At 42.5% G+C, this 17950-nt stretch overlaps 1 protein-coding gene across 3 annotated transcripts in view; it reads left to right on the top strand.

Annotated features, from left to right (window-relative positions):
• LOC115154896 (bifunctional heparan sulfate N-deacetylase/N-sulfotransferase 1) overlaps positions 1–17950 on the top strand; it is a 118996-nt gene that overhangs the window by 50353 nt on the left and 50693 nt on the right. The window contains exon 1 of one of the 3 annotated variants that reach the window (XM_029701590.1): positions 7487–7507. The exons of 1 other annotated variant lie outside the window; for it this stretch is intronic. The gene's annotated coding sequence lies outside the window, so the exon portion shown is untranslated. Of the gene's footprint in view, positions 1–7486; positions 7508–11519; positions 11753–17950 lie in introns of those variants that run through there. One more of the 3 variants, XM_029701588.1, reaches the window with a different exon arrangement.

Below are 17950 nucleotides of genomic sequence, written 5' to 3'. Positions count from 1 at the left end.
CACGGTGGGAACCACACATGCGGAGATCATCAATTCACCTACTCTGCGTCTCACAACGACACATTGGTTCGAACCAAAACTCTCAAATTTGGACTCATCAGACCAAAGAACAGATTTCCACTGGTCTAATGTCCATTGCTCGTTTTTCTTGGCCCAAGCAAGTCTCTTCTTATTGGTGTCCTTTTAGTAGTGGTTTCTTTGAAACAATTTGACCATTAAGGCCTGATTCACGCAGTCTCCTCTGAACAGTTGATGTTGTGATGCATTTGTTACTTGAACTCTGACCAAAATGTAACTCTGAAGCATTTATTGGTGCTGCAATTTCTGAGGCTGGTAACTCTGCTGCGGAGGATAAGTCCATTCAAGGTACGCTGGGTCTTCCTTTCCTGTGGCGGTCTTCATAAGAGCCAGTTTCATCATACCGCTTAATGGTTTTTGCAACCGCATTTGAAGAAACTTTCAAAGTTCTTGACATTTTCCTCTTTGACTGACCTTCATGTCTTCAAGTAATGATGCACTGTCATTTTTCTTTGCTTATTTTAGCTGTTCTTGCCATAATATGGACTTGGTCTTAGCCCTATTTGGTATATTTCTGTACACCACCGCTACCTTGTCACCACACAACTGATTGGCTCAAACGCATTAAGAAGGAAAGAAAGGTACACCTGTTAATTGAAATGCATTCCACAAATCTGGTTGAGAGAATGCCAATAGTGTGTAAAGCTGTCAAAGGCAAAGGGTGGCAACTTTGAAGAATCTCAAATATTATTTTTTTGTTGATTTTGTTTTACACTTTGCTTACTACTTGATTCCATTTGTGTTATTTCGTAGTGTTTATGTTGTCACTATTCTACAATGTAGAAAATAGTAAAAATAAAGAGAAACCCTTGGAACTTTTGACTGGTACTGTATTTCTTACAAAATAAATATGGGGGATTGGAAATTATGCAGATAATAACAACATTGATTGAAGCCACAATCTATCTGCAATTTTTTAAAGCTGATCTACCCACTAAAAAATTCAAAATACGTAGTTTTGAAAAACCTAGGGCGTGTTTAATGTCATGTCATGGTGGACACACAATCCGAGAGGAAATGGGGGTTAGTAGTATTCAGTAGAACAGCACATTGCTGTTCTCCGTTAAGGGAAATAGACTGGTGGCTCTAAAATGTCCGTCCACTCTGCGCCTACTGACAAGGCAAGGTTTGCACATTCTGAATTACTCATAATTATTTCTTCAGGGTCGAAATATGTATTAGCTATTGAGTTTGATCTGATCTGTCCAATTGTACGCCAATCTCAGTCATTTAAGTTAAGGGACCCAGCAAAGTGGAAGATATTGGTTGTGGTGTGTTTGCTCATGGTAAGAGTGGATACAGAGTGGAAGAGAAAAGGTGCGACAGTCTCACTCGTTGGCTCCTCAAATCAAAAACGCAGGGAGTGTCATTGATCTGGATGTTTTAAGATGCGTGCTGCAGCCCGAGCCATCCCTAGTGTTTCAGAACGGCATCGCTGATTCAAGAAGACGTGCGGTCATACATCTCACTGCTGTCTCTCCCGCTCAGAGTTCTGAGAAAAGGCTGGCGTGCAATCAACACGTTTCCAGTGCCGCTATGCACCTTCAATCGCCTTTTGCAGCCCTATTTTTCCTACTTTGTTCTTATTGACTGCTCCATTAAAGTAAGAGCATATTTATTTTAGCCTCTGTTTGTTACAAAACAGTCTAGACTTCTTGCGGTTTTACTGAGCCAAAAGTCAAAGCCAGTAGTGTAAAGATTATTGGCCTAATGGATAGTTCAGGAAGCACTCAATTTGCCCTTCCACCCCATGAGGCTTTGCCAGAGAGGGTTGGAGGTGAGAACCGAGTTATGGGAGAAACAACCCCCTCACCACAGCCTTAAGAATGTATGTAATAAAGTACCGGTATGTCGTCTCCACAGGGAACCCTGCTAATGGATATGATAAATGGTTAGTGGTGAAGCCCATGCCTGTGGTTCCATTTGCTCCATTTTCTAAATGCACAGTCATAAGTTTCAAACAGGACACTGACTACAAGTGCCAGTGAGGATGAGCAGTCCGCATGCTTCGACCATAGACTTAAACAATGGGACCCAAGGGAGCAGTTTGGGGATGTTGATAATGCCCAACTCACCCCCTTTCTGTCTTATTGTCCACTGTAAATTGAGCTGCGCACCACTTTTTTAGCCATTAAGATGCAGCTGTATAGATCCCTCAAACTCAACTCTAGACCTCCAAAGCCAGTTCAACTGCATTTTTAAAAAAAGGACTCCCCTCTCATCAGGGACTGCTTTAGTCACGGAACACCAGGTGGGTGCAATTAATTATCAGGTAGGACAGAACCAGCAGGCTCCGGACCACGTCTTACCACAGGGTAAGAGTTGAATACTGCTGGTATAGACTATAGAGGAAGCTCATGTTTTGGCAAGTGGTTATGATCAGGGCTGTGTGAGCAGTGCGTACTATGGTGCCTTGTCTCTGAGTGTCGTCAGGGCAGACTGTGTACAAACCACCTAAAGCAATACGGAGAAGAAAGCAGGTAAGTATGCCAGCGCTTGGCCTACCATCTGTTAGCTGGTGATTATTTAATTGCTTCTTAAGTCTGTGTTTGTTGAACCGATGCCACAGATGGGCCGATTCTAATAACCTCTCAACTCTTCTTAATTCATCTGTGTTGCTGTGCTTGTCAGCACAAATTGGTTTTTCGCTGTTGCAAATCTACAGGCGCAGTTTTAGGGCTATTGGCCCTCTCTGCCACTTTTTTAGGGGGTGGCGGTGTGTGCGAGTGCGATGGCATTTTCAGAGAACTGAGCCAAGGTTAAGGAGGCCAAACTGCCATATTTATCTCCATACAACGGTAGACTAAGAGTTGTCTGCAGTTTGTTTCCCCCAGCTGCAGTACTCTAAACATACAATGCATTCGAAAAGTATTCAGACCCCTTCACTTTTTTTTTTGTTTAAATTTAAAAAAAATATATATATAAACATTACAGCCTTACACGGAACCCAAACCGGCTGCGCGCGTGTGCTATCGTGCATACATTTATTTTGTCCCCCCACACCAAACGCGATCACGACACGCAGGTTAAAATATCAAAACAAACTCTGAACCAATGACATTCATTTGGGGACAGGTCGAAAAGCATTAAACATGTATAGCAATTTAGCTAGTTAGCTTGCACTTGCTAGCTAATTTGTCCTCTTTAGCTAGCTTGCTGTTGCTAGCTAATTTGTCCTGGGATATAAACATTGAATTGTTATTTTACCTGAAATGCACAAGGTCTTCTACTCCGACAATTAATCCACACATAAAACGGCCAACCGACTCGTTTCTAGTCATCTCTCCTCCTTCCAGGCTTTTTCATCTTTGAACTTATATGGTGATTGGCATCTACACTTTTACCACGACAACCGGCAAAACATTTAGTCTTTCAGTCACCCACGTGGGTATAACCAATGACGAGATGGCACGTGGGTACCTGCTTCTATAAACCAATGAGGAGATGGGAGAGGCAGGACTTTCAGCGCAATCTGCGTCAGAAATAGAACTCCTTTCTATTTTAGCCCTTGGCATCGCAGATGCTCATTGGCACGCGTGAGCAGTGTGGGTGCAATAATTTAATAACATGGATTTCTAAATTTATTTTGCGACGCTCGCCCATGCGACGTGTCCGGTCTGGTCAGCATGTTATTCTAAAATAGATACATTTTTTGCTAATTCATAAAAAATAAACAAAAATATCATATTTACATAAGTATTCAGACCCTTTACTTAATACTTTGTTAAAGCGACTTTGGCAGGGATTACAGCATCGAGTCTTCTTGGGCATGGCGCTACAAGCTTGGCATGTCTGTATTTGAAGTTTCTCCCATTCTTCTCTGCAGATCCTCTCGAGCACTGTCAGGTTGGACGGGAGCATCACTGCACAGCTATTTTCAGGTCTCTCCAGAGATGTTAGATCGGCTTCAATTCTGGGCTCTGGCTGAGCCACTCAAGGACATTCAGACTTGTCCCGAAGCCACGCCTGCATTGTCTTGGCTGTGTGCTTAGGGTCGTTGTCCTATTGGAAGGTGAACCTTCACCTCAGTCTGAGGTCCTGAGCGCACTGGAGCACGTTTTCCTCAATGATCTCTCTGCATTTTGCTCTGTTCATCTTTCCCTTGATCCTGACTAGTCTCCCAGTCCCTGCCGCTGAAAAACATCTCCACGGCATGATGCTGCCACCACCGTGCTTCACCGTTGGGATGGTGCCAGGTTTCCTCCAGATGTGATGCCTGACAGTCAGGCCGAAGAGTTCAATCTTGGTTTCATCAGACCAGAGAATCTTGTTTCTAATGGTCTGAGTCCTTTGGGTGCCTTTTGGCAAACTCCAAGCGGGCTGTCATGTGCCTTTTACTGAGGAGTGGCTTCCATCTGGCCACCCTACTATAAAGGCCTGATTGGTGGAGTGCTGCAGAGATGGTTGTCCTTCTGGAAGGTTCTCCCATCTCCACAGAGGAACTCTTTCCAGTGTCCATCGGGATCTTGGTCACCTCCCTGACCAAGGCCCTTCTCCCCTGATTGCTCAGTTTGGCTGGGCGGCCAACTCTAGTAAGAGTCTTGGTGGTTCCAAGCTTCTTCCATTTAAGAATGATGGAGGCCACTGTGTTTTTGGGGACCTTCAATGGTGCAAACATTTTTCTGGTACCCTTCCCTAGATCTGTGCCTCAACACAATCCTGTCTCGGAGCTCTACAGACAATTAGTTTGACCTCATGGCTTGGTTTTTGCTCTGACATGCACTGTCAACTGTGGGACCTTATATAGACAGGTGTGTGCCTTTCCAAATCATGTCCAATCAATTGACTTTACCACAGGTGGACTTCAATCAAGTTGTATAAACATCTCAAGGATGATGAATGGAAACAGGATGCACCTGAGCTCAATTTCGAGTCTCATAGCAAAGGGTCTGAATACTTATGTAAATAAGGTATTGGTTTTTTGTTTGTAATACATTCGTCATTATGGGGTATCGTGTGTAGATTAAGGATCTTTTATTTAATCCATTTTAGAATAGGGCTGTAACGTAACAAAATGTGGAAAAAGTCAATAGGTCTGAATACTTCCCGAATTCACTGTATGCATCATTGAAGGTGTAACAAACGATTTCTCCTGTAAAAGATCAATGGCTGTGAGAGCTCCTGACGTTTTAATTGGTAGTGCTCGTGATACATCTCTGGGAAGGCAAATCCTATTGCTTTCCTTTACAATCCATTGGAGTAAACTCTGCCTCCTCTACGCTTGGATCATGACGAGCTGATGTATCAATCTTGGCGTTCCTTAGCTTTCTTTCCCCTTTCTCTTAAACCTTACCAACCTCTGTCTTCTGGTCCTAGTATAGTTTACTTCCTCCTCACACTCTCATTTGTTCACTGCCTGTTCATTGTCTACAGCTAATGGGGGATATGGAAGCTGACAAACACTAGTGCTGTGGATGTTTTCCTGTAGCGGGACCCTCGATAGAGGTGTGCACACCCTCTCTTTTCATTTTAAAATGGAATGTATATTATCCTGCCCTGGGTTAAATAATGCACATGTTCTTCTAGAATTAATTGAGTGTCATCTTGGAACATATTTTTGTATTTGTCTGCTGTTTTTCATGGTGGTTTAACAAGGTTACCAGTATCTGGTGATGTCTGTTATTCCACCTCTCCGAAATTAAGATTAATGAGGAAGTACGGGTGCCAGCTGGGACCAAACTAGATTTTGTAAATTGGCTCTCTGCTGAAGTTTAGAGGGGGGGACAGTGGGATGAGCAACATGCTTTCTATCATTCTCACCTTCTAGCCTTACAATGGACACACATCCAAGCTAGTTTGGGTGAGTTCTCAGGACTGCTTTTATTCCTAACCCTTTTCCACAGAAATCTGTTCCTTATCGCTGAACTCCCACTGAGGCCTTGGTTGTATGTTGGCTTCTCCCACTGAAAGCTTGCTGTAATGTGGAAAATCAAAGCTTAATTCCGCATCGAGGTAGAGGGGAGCTGATTAACTGGAAATTAAAAGAATACAAATAGTTCAGAGTAGAAAGTTAAGCCTATTCATTTAACGGAGTGGCCCCGGATTGTTCCTCTAGACAAAATATGTGCATTGATTGAAACTAAACACAGGGAGGCTATGCTATAGTTTAACACCATTTGCTAAAAAATTTGCTCAAGGTACATAATTCAAAAACAACACTAACTCAAGATCTAAATGAATATCCCCATGAAACCGATTGAGATCAAATGGTTGGTATGTAGATGCTACATGGGTGTTTCACAGGTAAAACTTGAAGAATTATCATTCAAGATGAACAGAAATGGGAAGGGAGTGAGACAACAACAATTGGTGCGTAAAGTAGAGGTAAACAAACACAAAACGCAGATTGTGATTCGGATCTTCAGATTTGGGGAAAAGGGATCCAGGGTGGCGGGACGGGACGGTTACCTACGGATCTGCAGCCTCTACCATGATTTAATACAGTGCTATTGCCTCAGATCCTCTTTTCTTTCAGGAAGTAACATGATTAAGTGAGGTAGTGGGAAAATTCATCAGGGGAGGTTTTTGAGTTTCTTAAAAGGGTTTTAGTTTAGACATCCGGTTGTCTCGCATAACGGACATATCTGCACACCCGCGCTCCGAGCAATCCACTTAAGGCGTCCGCATGCTTCCCAGCCGAAACAGTTCGATAGAGTTCGTGCATATTAGATTAAGTCTGACTATTTTGATGAAGTGTATACTGACTACGGCATCTCAAAATGGACAAACGGTACCATTTGCTGCTTTTTCAAAATAAAAATTAAGCGAAAGGTATTTTTAAGGGAGTACGCTAGCACACTCGTTTGGTTCGCCTAGCCCACTTCGGCTAGCCGGCAGCCGAACTGAAGCATGCTGACGACTTAAACAATCATGTTAGCCCTGGTCTAATCGCCGGTAATGGAACAGATGGCTCCCTTAGGCTTATTTAAACAAAACCCCCCAACATGGGTAAAGAAAAGGCATGTAAGCGTGTGCTATTTGTGCAGTTGGTTCCAATTAATAGAGCACGATGTAAAGCTATGGGATCAGGATGAGTTTAGTTTTGTCTGTGATGTGTGTACGTATACATTGTACTCTGGGGGGCCCTACCTGGCATCACTCAGACGGCTGGCTGGCTGGTCTCAGCCAGATAGAAGCTGTTTAATGAGTTGTTGTGCGTTGTAATCCAGACGGGTCAAGGGCACAGCAATGTCTAGGATGTCATTATAGGGATTATGAATTAACCATTTAAAGACCTTTATCTCATACTGGGCTGGGTGTGTAGAAGTGCCACTGCATACTGTATAGTGCAGTCTTGTCATTGGTTAACAAAGGCAGGTAGTCTTTGTATCCTCCCAACCTCTCTGAAAATAAGATTTTAGGTGTGACTTGCCACAACTCCGATGACCGTAGCCTGAATCTCTCTCAAATTCAGAGGCCATAGCAAAAGGTAAGATTTGTGTTTTTCCCCAGCCTTTCTCTGTCTCTGGGTGATGTCTGTCAGTTGTTAAAGCAGCTATAAATAGCGTCCTTTTGCCGTGTTGTGCAGCCTAATTAAGAAGGGGGGACGAAGGTGCTCCCAAGCATCTGGGCTTGGCGCGGAATGGCTACCCTGTTCATACGAGCTAGTATTTGCACACCGCTTCCAATTATCCCCAGTAACGTGGTATGCCTTGTGTGATCCTCCAACATCCAAGGGTACTCCCACAGGAATCACGGACTGAAGTTAATACAACTTTAAAGGAACAATCCCAGATTTTATTTTTTTTTTTTTTTTTTTAAGTAAAAAAATGCACTTATTTTATTTTCAAATAAATCACCTCCCAATATTCTTCTGAAGGTTAGGGAAGAAATATACATCCCACTTTTAGTAAACAAGAGAACAATGTAGATTTGTGTCTGTCTGAGACAGTCATGTTCCACTCCTCGCTTGATTTATGGTAATAGCTCTGGCGTTGTGTTTCCAGAATCAATTTAGCCAGTTAAAAATTGCACACAGAATGGCGCATTCTGACTCATTCTCTTAACCAGCTTCACCTGGAATGCTTTTCCAACAGTCTTGAGGTAGTTCCCACATGCTGAGCACTTGTTGTCTGCTTTTCCTTCACTCTGCCTTCCAACTCATCCCAAACCATCTCAATTGGGTTGAGGTCGGTTGATTGTGGAGGCCAGATCATCTGATGCAGTTCTCCTTCTTGGTCAAGTAGCCCTTACACAGCCTGGAGGTGTTGGGTCATTGTCCTGTTGAAAAACAAATGATAGTTCCACTAAGCACAAACCAGATGGGATGGAGTATCGCTGCTGTGGTAGCCATGCAGGTTAAGTGTGCCTTGAATTCAAAATAAATCACCAACAGTGTCACCAGCAAAGCACCATCACACCTCCTCCATGCTTCACAGTGGGAACCACTCATGCGGAGATCATCCGTTCACCTACACTGCGTCTCACAAAGACACGGCGGTTGGAACCAAACATCTGAAATTTGGACTCATATTCTGTATACCACCCCTACCTTGTTACAACACAACTGATTGGCTCAAACGCATTAAGAAAGAAAGAAATTACACAAATTAACTTTTAGCAAGGCACACCTGTTAATTGAAATAATTCCAGGTGACTACGTCATGAAGCTGGTTGAGAGAATGCCAAGAGTGTGCAAAGCTGTCATCAAGGCAAAGGGTGGCTACTTTGAAGAATCTGAAATATAAAATCGATTTTTATTTGTAACACTTTTTTGGTTACTACATGATTCCATATGTGTTCATCATTTTGATGTCTAAACTATTATTCTACAATGTAGAAAATAGTAAAAATAAATAAACCCTTGGATGGTTAGGTGTGTCCAAACGTTTGCCTGGTACTGTATATTGTGAACCGTCCATAATAATAAATAAAAAAATGTAGGTGTTTTTTTTTATTTTTATGCCATATCGTCCTAATTGAGGTGACAGACAGAAATGATCACTGCATCATCGCATAACATAAAATCGAAAGGTATAAGGCATTTGAAGTGGCTGCAGCACCGCCTCTTCGTTGCGCACTGCAGGATGGGATATGTTCTAACTCTACAACATGACTATGACATAGCGAAATTCCAGTGGAATGCTATATTCTTTCTTTTCACAGGAAAAGGAATTTGAAAGAACAAGAGATGGCCCTTTTTTGTTTTTTTGTTTTGTTCTCAACCTGTTGTAGTGGTTGCGATTAGGAGTGTCACGAGTGGACGTCACATCAATAGTCCTCTTAGAGTGACTGGAGATCTGAGCGCTAACGCAGCAGGTGGATCAGTTGTACCCACTGGAACTGATTTAGCCTCCTACTTTTTTGTTTCGCGGTAGTGCTTTATCGGAGTGTGACTGCATGCTGGAACCACATTTACTACATCCGTCGCTAGCCGCGGCAGTAGTTGGGATCGGTCTGTCTATCTGCTTGTCGGGCCGTCTGTGGGCGCGATATTTCATCATGGTCACAGATGGATTGAGTGCGACCCAATTCAATTATGCATTTTATGACAGCCAAGTGGTGGTTGAACGCTACTGGAATTCTGACGAGTGCTTAGCAGTTATGGAAAGACTTTCAGTTTACTGCCTCTTTTCATGTTTCATATTTGTGCTGTTTCAGTAGAGCATTCAAAGTAAACTACATTGCACAAGCGTGCAGTGGTGTATCATATAGGATTTAGACCCACCGCTTCCCCCAATCTTTATCTCCGAAAACACAGACGTTTCCCCTGTCCCCCTCCCCTCCCTCCTTTTTAATTTCAGGAGACAAACAGGACACCTCCAAACGGGCAGTAATCCCCTTACCCTCATGCCGGAGTCAGTCCATAGGGAGGATTATGTCAGGGGTACAGCTCACAGGGTTAGCACCGTCCCAATGACAGGAGATTAGCACACATTAGATAAGCAGCGGGGTGGGCTCGCCGCTCACACCAAACACTGGCCATGCTGTGTGTGGGGGGGGGGGGTGAACCCGCTCTCTGTCCAAGCAAGTCCTCTCTAAGGGTTGGCAGAGGGACTGGACCGGCAGAGCAGTCGTGGTGCTTATTGATGCGTGGGTTGACTCAACCTGCAGTCCCCGCGGTTACTGTATATCCACGGGGCGGGTTTAGGGTCATGACATATTGTGTGGATGGGTGGTGGGCGGATTGAATAAAGAGAAAACAATACCTTAGCAATTTATACATTGAGGTTTCATTATTTTAGGCTATCTGGCATTAGAGCGTAAGCCTAAGCTTCAGGGCCTTAATGTACGTGTGCCAAATAGCCTACAGCCTATCGCCAAATGCTTTTGGGAATGGGAAGAAAAAGTTAACATTGATCCACGGAGGCTAAAAGGACAATGTCGGAGTTGAATTCAATAATAGAAAAGCTGCGAAACGGAGAGTTGAAAATAAACAAGGGTAAGTAATGTAATGTTGGGCTAGATTTGGTGAAGTGGTAAAAAAGGAAGACATCAGTGATATTTGTGAGGCGCTATACAAAGTCTGACTGTCACAAGATGAGGACTTCAAATAGGCCTATGGCACATCAAGGGAACTGTAGCCTACTGTTTAGATGGGTAAATTTGGAAACTGAAATCTGGACACTGACTAGGTCTATAACCTCTCACATAGCCTTAATATCCACTCCTACAGAATTAAGCATTTCTTGTAGTTCACCACATGTAGGCAAAATTCTGATTTAATTCTTTCAGCATCTGGAGAGGAAGGGAATGCACAGTTAGATACCACCTGTAGAAGTGCTGGTTTTATCAGCATAATAAAAGCCGATTTTAGTGTTTAAACCACATAAAATATGTATCCAAGCCAAACTGAAGTCTTATTAGAAACATGTTGGGTCGTTTTCAAAGATTTCTATTTCCTTACCACCGGCCAAACTGATATAATTTTGGACAGCAAATCTTTATTATATATATATATATATATATATATATATATATATATATTTTTTTTTTTATTGCATTTTCTCCCCGGTCCCTAAACGTCTTTGCTCTGCAAAAGAAGCAGAGATGACAGAACTTTACCAACGCCAACTAGATTGAAGCATTCATTTATCGATTTATGACATCGTTCTGGTGAGCAAGGGTTTGTTTAGTCTTCTAGGGCAACATGTAATGACAGAAGAGAAACTGTATGCTCCTAATTATAGGCAAATTGACTAACAAATAGCCTACCAAAATGTTTAAAATTATAAACGGATACGTATCTAAATCAGGCAAAAAGAAATCCTGCATCCTCTGTCAAAATCGTTCTGCCATCTGACTGTAGCATACAGTCCCTTTTCTGTATTAGCGGTTAGGGTCCGGGTTTCAGATTTTCACTATCACGTATAATCGGGCGGTTATGGGTGGGTTATTAGCAATTGCGGGCGGGTGAACAAACAGCTGACCCGTGCACCACTAGTGGTGGTACAGTGTGTGCTGGGTTGGCGGACTATGTGTGTTTGTCACCAGATGTAAGCAGCGCGTGTGTGTGTGTGAGCTCAGAGCCGAGCTTAGTGAGGCTGGTGGTGAAGTGGTGCTAAAGCTCTGAGAGCAGAGTAGAGCAGAGCGCCTGTGGAGGTAAGCAAGCAGCATTAGCTTGGAGAGTGGAGGAGCACGAACAGAGACTGGCCTGGCAGGGGCACACACAGGCTGCTGGAGGGCCCTCGAGGTGGACATGGGAGGATAGAGCTCTCCAGACGCGCTTCACAAGGTACTGTGGCTGATGCTTTCCTGCAGAGTAGCTCCATTGAGGAGAAAAGTGATTGTATGGTCTTATGAAGGCTAGGCACTTACAGTTCCTTCAGAAAGTACTCACACACCTTGACTTTTTACACATTTTGTTGTGTTACAGCCTGAATTTAAAATGGGTTAAATTGAGATTTTGTGTCACTGGCCTACACACAATAACCTACAATGTCCAAGTGGAATTGTGTTTTTAGAAATGTTTTACAAATTAATTAAATGAAAAGCTGTATTGTCTTGAGTCAAGTATTCAACACCTTTGTTTTGGCAAGCCTAAATAAGTTCAGGACAAAAGATTTGCTTAACACGTCACATAAGTAGCATGGATTCACTCGGTGTGCAATAATAGTGTTTAACATGATTTTTGAATGACTACCTCATCTCTGTACCCCACACATACAATTCTCTGTAAGATCCCTCAGTCCAGCAGTGAATTTCAACCGCAAAGACCAGGGAGGTTATCCAATGCCTGGCAAAAAAGGGCACCTATTGGTAGATTGGTTAAAAAATTAAAAAAAATGTAAAGCAGACATTGAATATCCCTTTGAGCATGGTGAAGTTGTTAATTACATTTTGGATGGTGTATCAATACACCCAGTCACTACAAAGATACAGTTGTCCTTCCTAACTCGGTTGCCAGAGAGGAAGGAAACCGTTCAGGGATTTCACCATGAGGCCAATGGTGACTTTAAAGCAGTTACAGAGTTGAATGGCCGTGATAGGAGAAAACTGAGGATGGATCAACAACATGGTAGTTACTCCACAATACTAACCTAAATGATAGGGTGAAATGAATGAAGCCTGTACAGAATATTCCAAAACATGCATCCTGTTTTCAACAAGGCACTAAAGTAAAACTGCAAGAAATGTGGCAAAGAAATGAAATTTATGTCCTGAAAATAGTTATTTTTGGAGCAAATCCAACACATTACTGAGTACCACTCTTCATATTTTTAAGCATGTGATCGGAGACCCATCAACAGTCATAGACGGCAAAATCCTAGAGGAAAACACAGTTCAGTCTGCTTTCCAATAGACACTGGGAGACAAATTCACCTTTCAGCAGGACAATAACTTAAAACACAAGGCCAAATATACACTGGAGTTGCTTACCAAGAGGACACACAATGTTCCTGAGTGGCCAAGTTACAGTTTTGACTTAAATCGGCTTGGAAGTCTATGGCAAGACTTGAAAATGGTTGTCTAGCAATGATCAACAACCAACTTGACAGATCTTGAATAATTTTTTTAAATGATAATGTGCAAATATTGTCCAATCCAGGTGTGCAAAGCTCTTAGAGTCTTACCCAGAAAGACTCACAGCTGTAATCTCTACCAAAGGTGATTCTAACATGTATTGAGTCAGTGGTGTGAGTACTTATGTAAATTAGATCTTTTTGTATTTCATTTTCAAAACATTTGCCAAAATGTCTGAAAACATGTTTTCACTTTGTCATTATGGGGTATTGTGTGTAAATAGATGGGTGAGATAAAATGGTTTTAATCCATTTTGAATTCAAGCTGCAACACAACAAAATGTGGACTAAGTCGAGGGTTATGAATACTTTCTGAAGGCACTGTATGTTCTCTCTGTAGGCTTAGGCTATATTGAACAAATGTTATTCACTGGTTCACATTGAATCCTTAGAGTTCAAACTGATGAATTTTGTTTACTGGAAATGTTCTGGATCCATCTATGCAGGTGTCCCATGTTGGACACCAGGTTGTGGCCACTGACTCGGCTCTGTCTGTCTTCATATGCCGCTTGTTTGCGCATTTGCTCCAGTCCAGATAAACAGGATTAGATATTTAGGATTACACTTCCCTGACCCTCCCCATATTGTGCTGGTCTAGGCCTTTTCAGATTGCTAATGCTTTGTTTTAACCCTGCCTCAGACCCAGAGATAACTACCAACCCAATGCCACATTGATTGATATCCAATTGGGTGGCTGATGACCTGAAAAAAATATATTCTGATATGATTCTGTGTCTCACAGAATTTGAATGGGTATTTGTTTTATATTCAGTGGCTTTTCTTGCCGGTTTTGAAAATTGCTTCTCCATGGGCCATTTCATGGTACACCTTTTTTAGAACAGCCTCAGTCTGTGCATAAAAATAAGTGTTTAGCAAGCAAGACTAGTGGCTGCGCTAAACGAATGGCTGCGTGGAGGCAGTAAACAGCATTGCGGTTGTGACTGACTTTTATTGCCAATTAATAAGCAAGTGAGGACAACGGTGTAAGAACTAGGGATTTCATCTTGTTTTTCAGTCATACCATAGTAAAGATGACACACTCCAGTAGCTATTATGATGCTCTACATTCATGGCATATCATATTAAAATGCACAGAAAATGTAAGAAATTCCTTTGTGCGGTAGATAAAAGTTCAGCGCTGGGATTTCAGACTCCTCAGTCAAACAGATTTAGATACCATCAGAAAGCATTGGCGCTCTTAATACATTTTTTTATTTTTTTTACTTCTGTTTGTTACAGCGGCTGATCGCATTTCTCTGCACGATCTCGTCTGAAGTTTTGCCGTGTCTGTTTTCACGGGTGGCAGTTGCCAGCTCTCCACAAAATAATTCAAATTCATATGGAGACAGGAGACTTTGTGGTGATGTCTGATATAGGATACAGTTTGACTTCTGCTTCCTGAAGGATGATGTGGTTGTGCTTTTCCTTTAGAAGTGGTAGCTGGAACAGTTGATCCAACCAAAGCTTGTTTTTAGCCTTGTTTCACATCGTTTATGTCCTCCCCCTATTTACTTAACCCTTTACACCCGTGGGAATTGACCTATATGTCTTGTGCTGATTGTAGTATTTCTTACAGAAGAAATATGAAATCCATATGCATAAATAACCATGGTAGCAATTGAAAGGGAACAGTTTCAGGATTATGGGAAATAAAATGAGCGAGGTGCTGAATTTCAGAACGGCTGTCAAGTCAAAACTCTTACAGCACTGTGAAGCGCAGAGCCAGAGCTCTGACGTCATGTAAATCATGTTACTAAGTCCAATTTAGGCGTTTATCTGTGCCCAAATCTGCCATTTTCAACCCGTATATGTAGACAGTCAGCAATATTTATGTTCTTCATGTATGTGTTGGCAGAAAGATTCCTCACTCATGTGAGACTTCTATGGTATGCCGAATATCAGTGGAGGATTCCAGAGTCTCTAAGTCATATCCCTCCCTCTGATGTAAGTTGGCCTCAACATACATTCGGTTTATGTGTAACAGCCTATATTATCCTGTTATCATGGATCCCTCTGTTAATGGCTATTCACCTGGGTTGTGTTTAGCCTTAGCAACCCTTTTGGTTCCTAACCCATCATCGTTAAGCTGATCTATCTGTAAACCGAAGCCATGGTCTTATTACCCATACCCCAGACAGTCCAACGCTGTGGTGATTCAGAGACGTTCACAGCTTCTAGTGAAGTGAGTCAGACCTCGGTGATGATAGTAGTTAGTCCGAAGACTAATTAGCAGTAACTATCCCAGTGCCTTAGAATACAGAGCCTGGCTAATTGCACATAATCAGTGGCTGGCAGTTGCATTTTAGTACAAGCATTAACATAATGAGCACATTCCTCACTCTACACCAGCTCTCCACTATTTCGTTTCCTTTTATCGACGTATTGATTGCAAGAGCTGCAATAACACAACATAACCTCTGGAAACAGGAAGCAACATCAGTGTCCACATCTGGCTTTTGAAGAGTTATTTTATGTGTCTGTCCTCCTCTGACGTCTACCACAACATGCTGCTCCTCCATCGTACTGCCGCCAAACCACTCCCTCTGCCCTGTGTCGACCAGATCCACCCTGACTTCTTTTTAGGTGTACAGTGGAGACGAAAGTTGAGGCAGGAAGGGAAGCCCATTAAAACCTGCATTAGTCTCAGTCTGCTAAGCCCTCACGCATGAGCAAGGACCGGGTTCTCAGTCCGTCGTCATGTGCTTCAAACAATGTCTGTCATTGTGAATGTGAAATGGCACTGGGCCCAGGGGAGTAGGCCTGGGTACACTCTGTGAATCTGAACTTGGGGTTGCCTGAGACGAAGAGAAAGCAGTCCTGCAAGGCTAGCCACCCAGGGCCAGCGGCCAGGGATTGTCTTGTAGCCCAAGCCTCTGGCGCAGTTACCCACGGTGCTCATTACAGGAAGTGTTCCGGTGTTACTGGCTCTACCCTCCAATCAGTGGCTCGCTAATATTCCGAGTGTTGAGGCGTGACGCCTTTGTTTTTTTCACGTTATCTTTTTTCATTTCATTATCTCCACTGTCCAAATTTGCTTTGAAAATAAAAAGAAAGGATTGAGAAGAAGCCTTGACTAAGATAAAGCAAAAGCAGAGAGGCTTTGAAGACTCGATCTTTGAACTTTTTTTTCTGTCTTTAAATTATTCCACTGTGTCATACAGCCCCTCATATGCAAGGAGAACTGTGTTGATATTCGAACCTTTTCCCTCTTCTAGTCTCTATCCTCCAATAAAATCCCATTGATTGGTTGACTCGGATGACCAGTAATTCCAGCACATTAAGATCTCTGACCGTCTATTACATTCTAACAACGCGGTTGATTAGGTGCAGCGGCGTTCCAATTTGAACTACTTTTAATAAGGGTAGTTGATACAGATTCCTCACATACCTGAGCTTATCCTGACATAACGCTCAAACAATTTACAATGGGCGGCCTACGTTTTGAAAATACAATTTCTTGTCCTCATTTTGATAGCCACATTAAAGATGGTATTCCTAGAGTTAGTGGAACATGAGTCCATGCTTAATGGTTCTCTCCACATCTGTTCCTTAATGTGCCGTAAGGGCCTTTTGTACTGTATGTGGCTGAGTCGGGGGAGAGCTAAGAGCGTATTGCTGTCCCTCTCTAGGAACACATGATGCATGACGTATGTGATGCCCTGAGGGGAAGGGTGTGTGCTAGCACTGATCAAGCTCCTAGAAAATGGCTGTGTGTGTGTGTGTGTTCCCGGCGGCCCTCCGCTCCTTTTCACGTCTGTCAGAACTCTCTGACTGCAAGAAGAAGAAGAAAAAATGGACTTTGGGAACTTGGGAGTTGGTGACTTATTGGTAAATGTCAAGGTCCTTATTTTCCCACATTTCTAACAGTCCTGTTTCTCTCCCCCGCCCCCCTCCCCCCCGCCATCTCAGCATTTTTGGTATGTCAATGTAGAGGCTTTGGAAACTTGTGACACAAAAGCAATTTGTGAGCGTTGGTGGAGTGAGCGGTGTGTTGGTGACGCAGACAGCCAGTCTCCACTCGTGCTCATTAATGTTGCTCATGCTATTATTACTAAAGGTATCATTTCTCAAAGTTAGGATCGACTTCCTGCGCTATAGATACACATAAGACTCAAATGCCAGGAATACCACTCTTTCCCTTCCATTCTCCCTGTTTTTGTCAGCTACATGGAACAAAAAGAACACTCCTGAAAGCCGTTGTCACTCGTCTTGTAAGACTATCTGCCGTCATTTCAGCCTGGTATTCAGTTTCTCAGAAGAGACAATTGATGTGAAGGAAAAGCGCGGTGTATTGATCTGGAGGAGATGTGAAAATTCTGTTATTTTGTCTGCTATTTGCCTCAGGCACTGTGACTCATGTCACTTACAGTGCCTTAAGAAGGTATTCACCCCCCCATTGACTTTTTCAAAATGTTGTTGTGTTACAGCCTGAATTTAAAATGTATTAAATGTAGCTTTTTTGTGACTGGCCTACACACAATACCCCATAATGTCGAAGTGAACTAATGTTTTTAGACATTTTTACCTATGAATTCAGAAATAAAAGCTTATTGACTCTCTTGAGTCTAAGTATTCAAGCCCTTTTGTTATGGCAAGCCTAAATAAGTTCAGTACTAAAACTGTGCTTAACAAGTCACAATAAGTTGCATGGACTCACTGTGTCCAATAATAGTGTTTAACATGATTTTTGAATGACTCCCTCATCTCTGTACCCCACACATACAATTATCTGTAAGGTCCCTCAGTCGAGCAGTGCATTTTAAACACAGATTCTACCACAAAGACCAGGTAGGTTTTCCAATTCCTCACAAAGAAGGGCACCTATTGGTAAAGGAAAAAAATTAAAAAGCAGACATTGAATATCACTTTGAGCATGGTGAAGTTATTAATTACGCTTTGGATAGTGTTTC

This window comes from Salmo trutta, chromosome 19 (assembly GCF_901001165.1).
Source record: "Salmo trutta chromosome 19, fSalTru1.1, whole genome shotgun sequence".
Lineage (NCBI taxonomy): Eukaryota > Metazoa > Chordata > Actinopteri > Salmoniformes > Salmonidae > Salmo > Salmo trutta.
Note: the sequence above shows the minus strand (reverse complement) of the source record. Positions and strands in the feature narration are given on the sequence as shown.